The following is a 14,660-nucleotide window of genomic DNA, read 5'->3' as shown; positions in this document are numbered from 1 at the left end:
AATTCTGACATTGGAACACTTCATGGCATCACTTATTTCTCTGATTCTATTTTCATGGATTCTGAGTTGTTTTTCCCTGGCCTCCTCTTTTCCCATTTTATCTATTAAATGGTCTTCTAGGTCACTAATTCATTCTTCTGCCTAATTTACCCTAGGTATTAGATTATCTAGATTAGATTGGATCTCACTGATAGCATTTTTAAATTCTGCCAATTCAGCTTTCATTTCTGCCCTTAGAGACTCTATGTTGCCATTAATTGATTTCTCCATTCTAGCTATTGTCTTCACAATTGCTAGCCTGAATTCCATCTCTGACATCTTGGTTATATCTGAATCCATTTGTAAATCTACAGCATAAGTCATAATCTCTGAGTTCTTCCTATTTTGGAGGGTCCTCCTCCTAGTCATTCTGTTTATGGGTGGTTGAGGGAATGTATAGAGTCCAAATTATTGACCACAACCCAAGAAGATGCACCTGTTTTCTAGGGACCTTAGGGTTGCTGGCCTCTTGTTTTCCCAGCCTGTCTTCTGGGGGAGGGGCCTGCCGTGGTGTTACTCAGGCAACCCTGTTTGGGCAGAGTTGCCCAGCCCCCTGGTTTTTTGGGGCTTCTGTTATCTGGCGGCTTTCCCTGGTAGCTTTCTGTGTCTCATCCGAGAGTCAGAGCAGAAGAGACCATTTCCAACCCTCTACCTCAGAGCAGAGAGATCCCAGTCTGTTCTTCAGTGAGCTCTCCAGGCCACACTCTCTCCATTTCTGTCTGTGCTGCTATAAATTGCAGCATCCAGGGTGTGTGCCCATCCACAGCACTCCCAGTCCTGCCTTCAGGTCAGGGCTCATCTCTGCCCTTTGTGGTTCTAAAACCACCAGCTGCCCCCAGTTCGCATGCACCACCACACCACTCCGGTTTCTGTCTAAATTCCTTTCCCCTCCGCTACTGGTCTGCGAGTCTGTGCCATGTCCCCAGCGCGGAAGGCTATAGTTCACCAGGGGTGCAGGATCCCCATGGCCTGGCTCCCTCCTGCTGCTTTTTATCCTCTGATATCTGCCTGCATAATCATGGATCCCTGCTTTGTAACTCGAAACCAACCACCTACAATATTCTGTTTGTAGATATCCAAATCTTCTTACATATCAGGCTGATTTCATGGGTGTTCAGAGTGGTCTGGTAGATATTCAGCTCAATTCCAGACACCAGTTGGGATATGATCTCCTACTCCTCTGACATCTTTTCTTCTTCCCAAGTCATTTTGAACAACTAGGAAATCTATCTGAGGATTAAGAAAACAATCTGCACAACTGGAGGGAGAAAACATGGCAGATGTGAGGTTTGGATATGTGAGTTGGGGGAGAGAAAAGCCAGGGTGTCCCAAAGGGGAGGGAGACCTTTTCCTGGAGAGAAGTTAGGGAGAAAGGGATAGAGTGGGAGAGAGAGAAGTGCATAGGGTTTGTGCAAGACCATGGCATGGGGATCCCCTGGGGTGCACTGGGAGAGAACGTTACCTTTCCTGGAGTACTTTTGAAAGAAGGTGTATTGCCTCTCCAAGGACAAAAGGCCCACCAGGCACCACTGAGTAGCCATTTGACAGCAGGGAACACAGGTGTGCACAGAGGGCAGATAACCTCGTAGCTGCTTTTTGCTGTGCTTCACCAGAGACTCCAGCCACATGCACTACCATGTGACTCCTTTTCTGGGACAGAATGGTGCTGGGAAAAGCACTTTGGGGTTCTCCTTCTGGGGAGGGCATCAGGCCCAAGCTTTACTGGGTCCTTCGAGGTTTGGAGTTTTGAATCTCAGCTGCCTGATGAGACAAAACACAGGAGAACTGTGGTGCTGGGCAAGCCAACAGCCCAGGGACAGACAGATCGAGGGCAGGGATCTGACAAGGACCTGGGACAAAAAAGAGGAAATTGTTCACTTTTCTACGAGAGCCACCTGAACAGCGACAGCCCAGAGTTCCCCACCACAGGGACAGGAGGGTGGGGTGACGCTATCTTCCACACCCCACCCCACCCACCCACCAACACGGTCAGACTTCAAAGAGAAACACAGTGCCTCCAGTGGAGGCTGGAGTCACACAAACTCCACCCTCTCCTGCAAGCCCCACCCCTGCACCAGCAGGAGCATCTTTACTAGGGCAGGTCTGACTGTGAGCCAGTGCAGCAGGACCTCTCCCTGCTGAAGACCAACATAGGTCCCCTGAAGGTACCAAGTTTACTGATCATGGGTGAGTACTCCAAAGTATCAACTTCAGTTCAGGCGGAAACAGGACTAGCCTTTTTTTTTCCCCCTTTGGAATCAGGCTTATAGTTTTTTATTCATTTGTTTGTTTGTTTATACCTTTTCTTGGTTTTTGGATCAAGCTTCTCTTTTTTGTTTTTTGTTATTTTTTCTTTTGTTTTTTCTTTCTTTTTCTTTGGAATCAGGCTTGTAGTTTTTTGCTTGTTTGTTTGCTTTTTTGTTCCTTTTCCTTTTCTCTTTTCTTGGATGAGGCATTGTTTTTTGGTTTTGCTTTTGTTTTTTTATCAGGTTTATCTTAACAAATGAATCAAAACATACCTAGTGAAGACATATCAAACACTCCACACTGCAAGCAAGGAAGAACTCTGACAGAAGACTGACCTGTGGGAAAGAGCAGCCAAAACACGAAAGCAGAGTGTATATATGATGTAACAGAAATATTTCCTGAACCACCAGGTCTTGGACAATGTATGACTCCTTTTTAATATAGTATTATTTCAGGAGCAGGAAACAAAACAAGCTTTCATAACACACAAAAGATAGAAACCTAGGCTTAATGACAAGATGGAGGAATTCTCCCCCAAAAGAAAGATCAAGAAGAAACCACAGCCAGGGATTTGCTCAAAATAGATATAAAGCAATATATCTGAACAAGAATTTAGAACAACAGTCATAAGAATACTAGCTGGGCTTGAAAGAAGACTAGAAGACATCAGAGAAATCCTGGCTGCAGAGATAAAAGACCTAAAAACTAGTCAGGCCAAAATAAAAAATGCTATTACTGAGATGGAAAAATGACTGGATGGAATCACAATGAGGATGGAAGAATCAGAGGATTGAATAGGTGATATAGAAGATAAAATTTTAAAAAATAATGGCGCTGAAAAGAAGAGGGAAAGAAAACTATTAAATCATGCATATAGACATAAGGAACTCAGTGATTCCTTAAAGCACACTAATATCTGTATCATAGGAGTCCCAGAAGAAAAAGAGTGGGGAAAAGAGGGCAAAAGGTTTATTTGAACAAATTAGAGCTGAGAACCTCCCTAACCTGGAAAAAGAAACACTTCCTTCAAAATCAACAAAAACAAGTCAACACCAAGACATATCATAGTGAAACTTACAAAATACAAAGATAAAAAGAGAATTCTGGAAGCAGCTAGGGACAAAAGGACCTTAATCTACAATGGTAGACACAGAAGGTTAGCAGCGGTCTTGTCTACAGAAACTTGCAGGCCAGAAGAGAGTAGCATCATATAGTCAATGTGCTAAATGGGAAAAATATGTAGCCAAGAATACTGTATCCCACAAGGCTGTCATTCGGAATAGAAGGAGTGATAAAGAGTTTCCAAGACAAGCAAAAACTAAAGGAATTCATGAACACTAAATGGACTCTGCAAGAAATATTGAAGGGGGCCCTTTGAGCAGGAGAGAGAGACCAAAAGCAACAAAGACTAGAAAAGCGCAGAGACAATATATAGGAACAGTGACTTTACAAATAATACAATCACACTAAATTCGTATCTAGAAATAATTACTCTGAATGTAAATGGATTCATTGCTCCAATCAAAAGATATAGGGTATCAGAATGGATAAAAAAATAAGACCTATCAATATGCTACTAACAAGAGAATCATTTTAGGCCCAAAGACGCCTCCACATTGAAACAAGGGGGTGGAGAGCCATCTATCATCCTAACAGGCATCAAAAGAAAGATGGAGTGATCACCTATACTCATATCAAACTAGATTTTAAACCAAAGATTGTAAAAAGAGATGAAGAAGGGCATATATCATAATAAAGTTAATCTAGCAATTGTAAATATTTTGCCCCCAACTTGGGACCACCCAGATACATAAATCAATTAATAACAAACATAAAGAAACTCACTGATAATAATATAGTAATAGTAGGGGACTTTGACACCCCACTCACAGCAATGAACAGATCAACTAAGCAGAAAATCAACAAGGAAACAATGGCTTTGAATGATACACAGGACCAGAAGAACTTAACAGATATATTCAGAACATTTCATCCTAAAGTAGCAGAATACACATTCTTTTCAAGTGCACATGGAATATTCTCCAGAATAGATCACATACTGGGTCACAAATCAGGCCTCAACCAGTACAAAAATATGGAGATCATACCATGCATATTTTTAGGCCACAATGCTATGAAACTTGAAGTCAACCACAAGAAAACATTTGAAAAGACCACAAATACATGGAGAGTAAAGAACATCCTACTAAAGAATGAATGGATTAATCAGGAAGTTAAAGAAGAAATTTTTTTTAAAAATGGAAGCAAATGAAAATGAAAACACGGCAGTCCAAAACCTTTGGGATGTGGCAAAGGCGTTCCTAAGAAGGAAGTAAATAGCAATACAGGCCTTCCTCAAGAAGCAAGAAAAGTCTCAAATACACAACCTAACCTTACACCTAAAGGAGCTAGAGAAAGAACAACAAATGAAGCCTAAACCCTGTGAAGGAAAGAAATAATAAAGATTAGAGCAGAAATAAATGATATACAAACTATAAAAAAAGACAGCAAATAAAGCCTAAAACTAGCAGAAGAAAGGAAATAATTAAGGTTAGAGCAGATATAAATGATATAGAAATTTTAAAAAAAGACAGTAGAACATATCAACAAAACTAGGAGCTGGTTCTTTGAAAGAATTAATAAAACTGATAAACCCCTAGCCAGACTTATCAAAAAGAAAACAGAAAGGACTCAAATAAATAAAATCACAATGAAAGAGGAGAAATCCCAACCACTACTGCAGACATAAAAATTATGAGAATACTATGAGCAATAATATGCCAACAAATTGGGCAATCTGGAAGAAACAGATAAATTCCTAGAAAATATAAATTATCAAAACTGAAACATGAAGAAATAGAAAATTTGAACAGACTCATAGCCAGCAAAGAAATTGAATCAGTAATCAAAAATCTCCCAACAAACAAAAGTCCAAGGCTGGATGGCTGCCCACGGGAATTCTACTAAACATTTAAAGAATTAATACCTATTCTTCTGAAGCTGCTCCAAAAAAATAGAAATGGAAGGATAATTTCCAAACTCATTCTACAAGGCCAGGATTACCTTATTCCAAAATCAGGCAAAGACCACATTATAAAGGAGAATTATAGGCCAATATCCCTGATGAACATGCCAGAATTCTCAACAAGATACCAGCTAATCAAATCCAGCAGTACATTAAAAGGATTATTCACCATGATCAAGTGGGATTTATTCCTGCACTTCAGGGGTCATTCAATATCAGCAAATCAATCAACGTGATACACCACACTAGTAAAAGAAAGGATAAGAACCATATAATCTCCTCAATAGATGTAGGAAAAGCATTGATAAAATACAGCATCCATTCTTGATTTAAAAAAAAAATCAAAAACCCTAGGGATAGAAGGAACATACTTCAACATCATAAAGGCCTTATACGAAAGACCCACAGCTAATATCATCCTCAATGGGAAAAACTGAGAGCTCTTCCTCTATAGTCAGGAACAGGACAGGGTTGTCCACTCTCACCACTGTTGTTCAACATAGTGCTGACAGTCCAAGCCTCAGCAATAAGACAACAAAAAGAAATAAAAGGCATCCAAATCAGTAAGGAAGAAGTCAAACTTTCACTCTTTGAGACTACATGATACTCTATGTAGAAAACTTGAAAGACTTCACCAAAAAACTGCTAGAACTGATACATGAATTCAGCAAAGTTACAGGATATAAAATCAATGTACAGAAATCTGTTGCATTTCTATACACCAATAATGAAGCAGCAGAAAGAGAAATCAAGGAATCGGTCATATTTACAATTGCCAGCAAGGAAGAAGTCAAACTCTCACTCTTTGCAAACTACATGGTACTCTGTGTAGAAAACCTGAAAGATTCCACCAAAAAACTGCTATAACCAATGCATGAATTCAGCAGTCACAGGATATAAAATCAATGTACAGAAATCTGTTGAATTTCTATACACTAATAATGAAGCAGCAGAAAGAGAAATCAAGGAATTGGTTGTATTTACAATTGTACCAAAAACCATAAGATACCTAGGAATAAACCTAACCAAATAGCTGAAAGGTCTGTACTCTGAAAACTATAGAATATTTATGAAAGATATTGAAGAAGACAAAAAGAAATGGAAAAACATTCCATGCTCATGGATTGGAAGAACAAATATTATTAAAATGTCTATACTACCCAAAGCAATCTACGCATTCAATGCAATTCTGATCAAAATAACACCAGCATTTTTCACAGAGCTAGAACAAACAATCCTAAAATTTGTATGGAATCAGAAAAGACCTGAACAGTCAAAGTAATGTCGAAAAAGAAAAGCAAACCTGGAGGCATCACAATTCTGGACTTCAAGTTATATTACAAAGCTATAATCATTAAGACAGTATGGTACTGGGGCACCTGGGTGGCTCAGTCGGTTAAGCATCTGCCTTCAGCTGGGGTCATGATTTTGGGGTCCTGGGTTGGAGCCCCACATTGGGCTCCCTGATCAGTGGGGAGTCTGCTTCTGCCCCTGCCCCTTCCCCCTGTTTGTGCTCTCTCTCTCTCTCTCAAGTAAATAAAATCTCAAAAAAAAAAAAAAAAAAAAAGAGCATGGTACTAGCACAAAAACAGATACATACATCAATGGAACAAAATAGAGAACCCAGAAATAGACCCACAACTATATGGTCAACTAATCTTTGACAAAACGAGAAAGAATATCCAATGGAAAAAAGAGTCTCCTCTTCAACAAATGGTGTTGGGAAAACTGGACATGCAGAAGAATTAAACTGGACCACTTTCTTACACCATGCACAAAAATAAACTCAAAATGGATGAAAGACCTAAATGTACACAGTAAACTATCAAAATCCTAGAGGAGAACACAGGCAGCAACCTCTTTGACCTTGGTCATAGCAACTTCTTACTGGACATGTTGCGGGAGGCAAGGGAAACAAAAGCAAAAATGAACTACCGGGACCTAAATCAAGATAAAAAGCTTCTGCACAGTGAAGGAAACAGTCAACAAAACTAAAAGGCAATCGAGGGAATGGAAGAAGATATTTGCAAATGACACATTGGATAAAGGGCTAGTATCCAGAATCTATAAAGAACTCATCAAAATCAACACCGAAACCATAAATAATCGGTCAAGAAATGGCAGAATATATGAACAGACATTTCTCCAAAGAAGACATACAAATGGCCAACAGACACATGAAAAATATGCTCAACATCACTCATCAGGGAAATACAAATCAGAACCACAATGGGATATCACCTCATACTTGTCAGAATGGCTAACTAACAACTCAGGAAAAAACAGATGCAGAGAAAGGGGAGCACTTTTGCACTCTTGGTGGAAATGCAAACTGGTGCAGCCACTCTGGAAAACACTATGGAAGTTCCTCAAAAAGTTAATAATAGCACTACCCTATTACCCAGCAATTGCACAGTAGGTATTTATGCAAAGAATACAAAAAATGGTGATTTGAAGGGGCAAATGCACCCCAGTGTTTATAGCAGCACTATCAACAATAGCCAAATCATGGAAGGAGCCCAAATGTCCATTGACTGATGAATGGATAAAGAAGACGTAGTGGGTATATACAATGGAATATTACTCAAGCATCAAAAGAATGAAATCTTGCCATTTGCAACAACGTGGATGGAACTATTATGCTAAGCGAAATAAGTTAGAGAAAGACAAATATCATATGATTTCACTCATGTGGAATTTAAGAAACAAAACAGATGAACATAGGGGAAGGAAAGGAAAAATAAGTTAAAAACAGAGAGGGAGGCAAAGCATAAGAGACTGTTAACTTTGGGATCAAACTGAGGGTTGCTGGAGGGAAGGAGGGCAGGGGAATGGGATAAATGGGTGATGGGCATTAAGGAGGGCACTTGTTGTGATGAACACTGGGTGTTATATGTAAGTGATGAATCACTAAATTCTACTCCTGAAACCAATACTACACTGTATTTAACTAACTTGAGTTTAAATTTAAAAAGAAAGAAAGAAAAAAAAAGAAGGAAGTGCTACAATGCAATAAATATTTACATTTGAGATACTTCCAGTCTTGTAATGGAAATAGGAAAGGAATACATACCATATCAACATAACAAATTTCCTAAGTAAAAATATAAAAATATATTCCCAGTCCTATAACATTTTCTCTGAGAATTGGGAACAGTCAATAATGAAGGCTTTTTCTCTCTGAGTCACTGTGAATATTATAAAAGGATAACATTTCTCTTAATTATAATTTGTGAAATACCAACAAATAGCTATAAAACTCTAAATAATAGTTTCCGTATACAGAATAGAGAGTGTATACTGTTCTGAGAACAAACTCTGTCCTTTACTCTGTCATTCTAATGTGCTCTTGAAAGATTCTCAAGCAGCTTCTAACACTTACTGGGGAAAAAAAAAATCTATAAAGATCCCCCAGAAGGATTTTCAAAACAAAATAGAGGAAAAGAGGGATAAAAGTTGGAAAGATTTCTGAAGCCTAGGGAAACACAAATCAGTATCATAAAATCCATGACCTGACAAGACTAAAAATTGTATTTCTCACAGTTGAGCTGCAGTGCTAGGTTACCTTTTATATTATAATTCTTGAGTTAGGTGGTAAGGATCCAGGAAATGATACAATACAAACAAGTGTAATCTGAGAGTACTTCATAGAGTCTCCAAATCAAATTTTCTACCTATAAATTTCTACCTATAAATTCAAGTTTGGCTTTTCTAGTGCAATAAGAAAATATACCACAATTCCCAGGGATAATTTTTATAATACTCACAAATTCAAATAAATTTTAATCCACAGAACTGTGTTACTGCTGCACAGTTTGAAGACCAACAGGTTGAGTTCCATTTTGGGGGGCTGCCCTAATCTCAACTGAGTGAAACCCAATTAGAACTGAGGGGAAATCAGAAAATCAGGAATGTAAACATATATGGCATATTTGTTTCCTTCTGAAACCCCATAAAAATAATAGCAAAGACTTTTTTTTAAAAGGAAATATAATAGTAAATAATTTTTTAATAAGCTCTCAAAGATAATATAAGTAGGAATGAATACAACAACATACATTTCATGTTTGTTGCTAGAAATATCCATAACAGAAAAATCCTGGCTCGTGAGAATATTTCACATAAGAGATATCGGCACATCTGGGGCAGAGTGAAGGCAGCTAGCAGAGAAGTACCTGACAGAGCAAAGGAAAGAAGCACCTTAAAGGCTTGAATGGGATCGTCTCTTGGGACTAGGACTTGAGTAATAGGACAACTCCTGCTTTTCTTAAAAACCTTTAGTTTCATTTACTTTATAGACATTTACTACTTCAGGAAACTAAAAAATTAATGTATTAAATTAAAATCAAAAGGAGTATTATAGGAAGGAGATAAAAGCACATCTCATGGAATGTGAAGGATTAAAAAAAACAATCTGTGGGAAGGTTAATATGATAGTCATTAAGGCTGTTAGATCAGATATTTTCCAGTTCTCCCCCAATCTGGACATATGGCATGTACTTCATGGCCCCCTTGTGGTTAGGTGGTACAACATAACTACCCCGGTCAATGATTTTATAAACAAAAGTGATGTGTGACATTTTCTGGGCTTGAACATTTAATTATTAGTGAGAGACCCTTCAGAGCTTCAGAGCTAGCTCATTTCCCTCTGGTATAGTGAACAACAACATTTGACATGGATCCATAAACCTGGATCCCTACATGCCTGTGATGAACAAAGTGCTCCACTTACCCATGATGGATAGGGGCATGGTCAAGACACAAGTCTGTATTATTGAACCCACTGAGGTTTGGGAACTGTTAATTATACCAAAAAACACAGACCATCCTAATTATTACAATTGGGAATACTGATGGATCTAAAGGACAGTCAGAATCAGGTACTCTGTCTCAGTTCCCATCTCCACTTTACCACTTTTCCACTTTTCTTTCTCTTGTCCTTCATTTAACAGCAAAATGGCTGCTGCAGTTCCTGGGCCTCAATCCCCCAGCCTCTGTCAACTGAAGGAGACTAACTTTCTTCCTCACCTCTGGGTCAGAAAACCTTGGGGAAGGACTTTGATGGTCACAAGTACACTCCTGAGCAATAAAGAGAGGTCAGGCATCATAGTCAGAGAAGAGAGAAGGGCATATCTTCCAAATGGCTGAGTACCATTCCCAGGACAAAAGAACTCACTGGGAAGACAAAATATTGGTCATCCAGTCCAAGTCACTGTCAATTTACTTTATATCTCCTTACCATTTTAATGTTTAAATAAGACAATTTAACATCTATGATATAATGCTTGCTTACATTTACAGTTACACCTCCCATCATTCACCAAAGCAATATTAGTGACTATGCTAGGCAGCTACAGGGAACTATGCATAATTTCCAAACAAGTCATGCTCTTTCATGGCTCTGTGCCATTGGCACAACATGGAATCCCCTTACTTCCTTGCCCAAGACTCAAGTCTACTCATTCCCAGAGTCTACTCAAGTGCTATTACTTCTGAAAAGCCACCAGAGAGTCAGTGTGCCATCATAGAAGGAGTCCAAACTTTCAACTCAGAAAAACATAAACTGAACCATTGTTCAGTTGCTCAATTTACTAACCTTTTTGAAATTTAATTTCAATCTATAAAATGATGATAATAGTGACAAATTTGTAGGGCTTATGGATTAGAAATGTAGGTATGTATAGTTCCCAAAACATAGTAATAGCTTTAAATACTTACCATATATTTCATCTATAATAGTGTAAATTTCTACATATATATTTGCCTTCCATATTAGTCTGTGAGCTCCTTGAAGAAGGACTATCCTTTATTCATCTTCAATAAGCAGAGCAGTTTCTAGCCTATTAGAATTACAGGGGGAGTTAAAAACAATACTGATTGCTGAGCCTTACCCTACAGACATATCTTCTCTGGTGGTGCTAATGTGTAGCCAGGGTTGGCAATCACTGTATTAGATGCTCAAATATTTGTTGAATGAATATTGTTTGTTCTACAAAGCATTTCCAAGTTTCTAAATGTTTCCAAGGCATTTCTAAATGTTTCATTTATATATAACTTTCATCTTGTTTAACCTTAATGAAAGCCTATAACCTTACTGAAGGTGGCCATTTAATGAGATATGTTACTCTGTTGTACCTTGGAAGAAACAAATGGTAATAAACAAGGAGCTCAAGGCTGAACAGTGTTAAGTATAGGTGATCATTCCTTTTCTCTCTCATGTAAGTTCCACCATCTTAAAAATGAGAAAATTACCTATCTTTAAAAGTTAGAGGGAAAAGAATACTGAAGCCATGTTGTCTTGTTTTTTCCTAATTCTTATTTATAGGTTTTAAATTTCTAGCTAGCTTGCTGAGTATATATTACCTCTGCCACAAAAATATTCAGATTAATGAATGAACTTTCTGTTTAACACAGCAGATAATATTTGCTCCTCCCTCCTGATAATACTCCTGAAATGTGAGGGGGAAAATAATTAGATCATAGATAGGTAGACAGACAGACATAGACATATAGATATATATCAGCTGCCTCTACTATTGGATAATAACAGTGAATTTGCACTTCTTTTAAAGGTGCGGTTCATATTTCCGCTGTTGCTTAGTTTGTAATTAAAGTACACAATGGGTAGAGAAGATTTACAGAAGTTCCAAGTGTTACCCATTAAATAACATTGTTTGTCGAAGGGCTGTTTATAGCCATGGACAGTAAAGAAAACAGATTTTAGAAAACTCTAAACACTGTAATGGCTTTCTATTCATTTCTTTTCTTTTTCTTTCCTTTTTGCCTTTGATGTTCTTGAAGCAAGTGACTAACATAACATGTGGTCTCTGTGACTTACAGGATTTGAAATTACAAAGAAAACCCGAGTAACTTCTTAATCCCTTCCAGACCTTCTGCCTATAGTCTCTAGGTAGTTGCCTTTGGATAATTAGTAGTGTGTGAGTAGAAAGGCCCAACAAAAAATTAGAATTGTTTCAGAATGGATATTTCATCCAATCTAGATGATATAGTATTTGAAGTACTCAATTTTTATACTAATTGCATGTAATTGTTTTGACGATTCAAATTAGTCAATTTACATTTTTCTATTTTGAAATAGCCGTCCCTAACCATCATTGAGACAACACACTGTCACTTCTTTGGACCTCAGCTTCCCTGGTTGCATAGTGAAGCACTGGAGTAGTTGAATTCCAGATTCCCTTAAATTTCATCAATTCTATGTTCTTATGAGACACACAGTTAAAGAAAAAGCAAAATAAAACCCAAAAGGAGAAAAATTACCAATCATTGCTTCTTTATTCTAATTAAACTGTCAACCAATTTTGTTTTCCTATGCAACACCCACATGCTACTTATATAGCTGATGGCCATGTTTGTGTCAGTTTTTAATTAGCTTTCACTGAGAGGAGCCATTTTCAAAGCGTGCTTTTGAGACCCTGGGACCCCCAAGATCCATTGAGGGAGTCCAGAAGGTCACAATTATTTGTATAAAAATACTAAGCCTTATTTACTCTCATTCTCTGACAAGTGTACAGTGGAGTTTTCCAGAAGCTAAGTGACTCATAGTATCCCAACAGATTAAATGCCCAAGTAAGTATGAGAATCCGGCTGCATCTATTAAGTCAAAGATAGATAAAAAAGTAAAACAATGCTACTTTGAGCATATTTTGTTTGGGAAATATAGTTATTTCTCATAAGAAGTATGTTAATTATGTGAGCACATAATGGGTTTATTGTTACTTAAATGAATTAAATATTTTTCAAAAGTCTTGGTTTTAATTTCTAATATATAATATCAGTAGACATAACACATGTTAAAGAAAACACAACTATGTGGTGTCCTCAAAATTTTTTAAGAGTATAAAAGGATCAGGGTGCCTGGGTGGCTCCGTCAGTTAAGCATTTGCCTTCGGCTCATGTCATGATCCCAGGGTCCTGGGATTGAGCCCTGTGCCGGGCTCTGTGCTCATTGGGGAGTCTGCTTTCCCCTCTTCCTCTGCCCCTCCCCCACTCCCCACTCGTGCTCGCGCTCTCTCTCAAAAATAAATAAAATCTTTTTTTTTTTTATAAAGAGTATAAAAGGGTCCTGAAACCAACATTTGACCACTTTTGACTGAACATACTGGAAAGAATCGAGTTCCATATAATTTCTTCGTACTTATGCATAATATTTTCAACAGTTATTCATTTTCCAGTGTAAGTAGATTGTCCTGGCCTTCCACATGCCAAACCTATGTCATCTAGGCCTGCTGCCTTTCCTTCCAGAAACACTTTATTTAGCATAAGCTATGTGTGAACTCCCTGAGAACAGGAATCATGTCTGTTTTACTAACCAGGGAGCCCAGCACTAGTATTGAATGAATGAATGAATGAATAAGTAGATGCCATGCAAAGCACAATGTGTGATGTTCACATCACTTTTGAAGTTTTCTCAGTTGATAATCCTAAATATAAAATAGTAAATACATAGAAACCCTAACCCTGGTTAGAAATAACTGCTTTCTATGCCAGAGCCTTCTCCACACAGCTGATATGGCTGCAGAAGGACATTCAAGGATGCTGACTATAGTGTCTCACTTGAAATTTATGAGTATTAATTTGAATTGGGTTCTCAAGGAAAGCTGGCAATCATAATATATTTCCTTAGATAACTATTACATATCTTCTCGTATCACATCCAACATGCACCTTCCTCCCCAATCTTCACTCTCAGATGACAACTTAATTTCCTATTTCACCATGGCTCATACCTACAAGCACCAGTCCCACTGTACTCTCTCTCTGTACCACAGATAAACTGACTACACACCACTAGGGCCAATGCCTCCACTAGACCCATCCCCTCTTACTTACTCAAAGATAATCTCCAGAGATCCCTCTATCAATTGTGCCTCTCTACCAGAACTTCCTATCAGCATAAAAATATGCTGTGATTTCTTCTATCTTCAATTTGTTCTTTGCTTGTCCCCTCCCCCCCTCCCCCAGCTATAACTCCATCTTTCTGTTCCCCTCTATAATATAACTTCCTCCAAGATTAGATGTCCCACTCAAATTCCTCTCTTCCCATTTTCTCTTATCCTCACTGCAATCAGTCTTCCCCCCACCACTCCACTCAAACTGTTTTGGCCAATGTCACTGATGACTTCCACATTGCTAACCTAATGATTAATTCTAAGTTCTCCTACTGAACTGTTCAGATATACTGAAACAGTTGATCACTTATCCTCCCCAGAACACCCTCAACATTTGTTTTTTAAGACACTTCACTCTTCTGGTTTTGCTTTTGCATTACTGGTCATTTCTCAATCCCATTTGCAGATTTGTCCTCACTGTTCCAGCCTCCTAAAAG

Source organism: Mirounga angustirostris, unplaced genomic scaffold, assembly GCF_029215605.1.
Source record: "Mirounga angustirostris isolate CCGP_5_RB_7025 unplaced genomic scaffold, mMirAng1.0.hap1 SCAF_14, whole genome shotgun sequence".
NCBI lineage: Eukaryota > Metazoa > Chordata > Mammalia > Carnivora > Phocidae > Mirounga > Mirounga angustirostris.
This window is presented reverse-complemented; position numbering follows the sequence as displayed.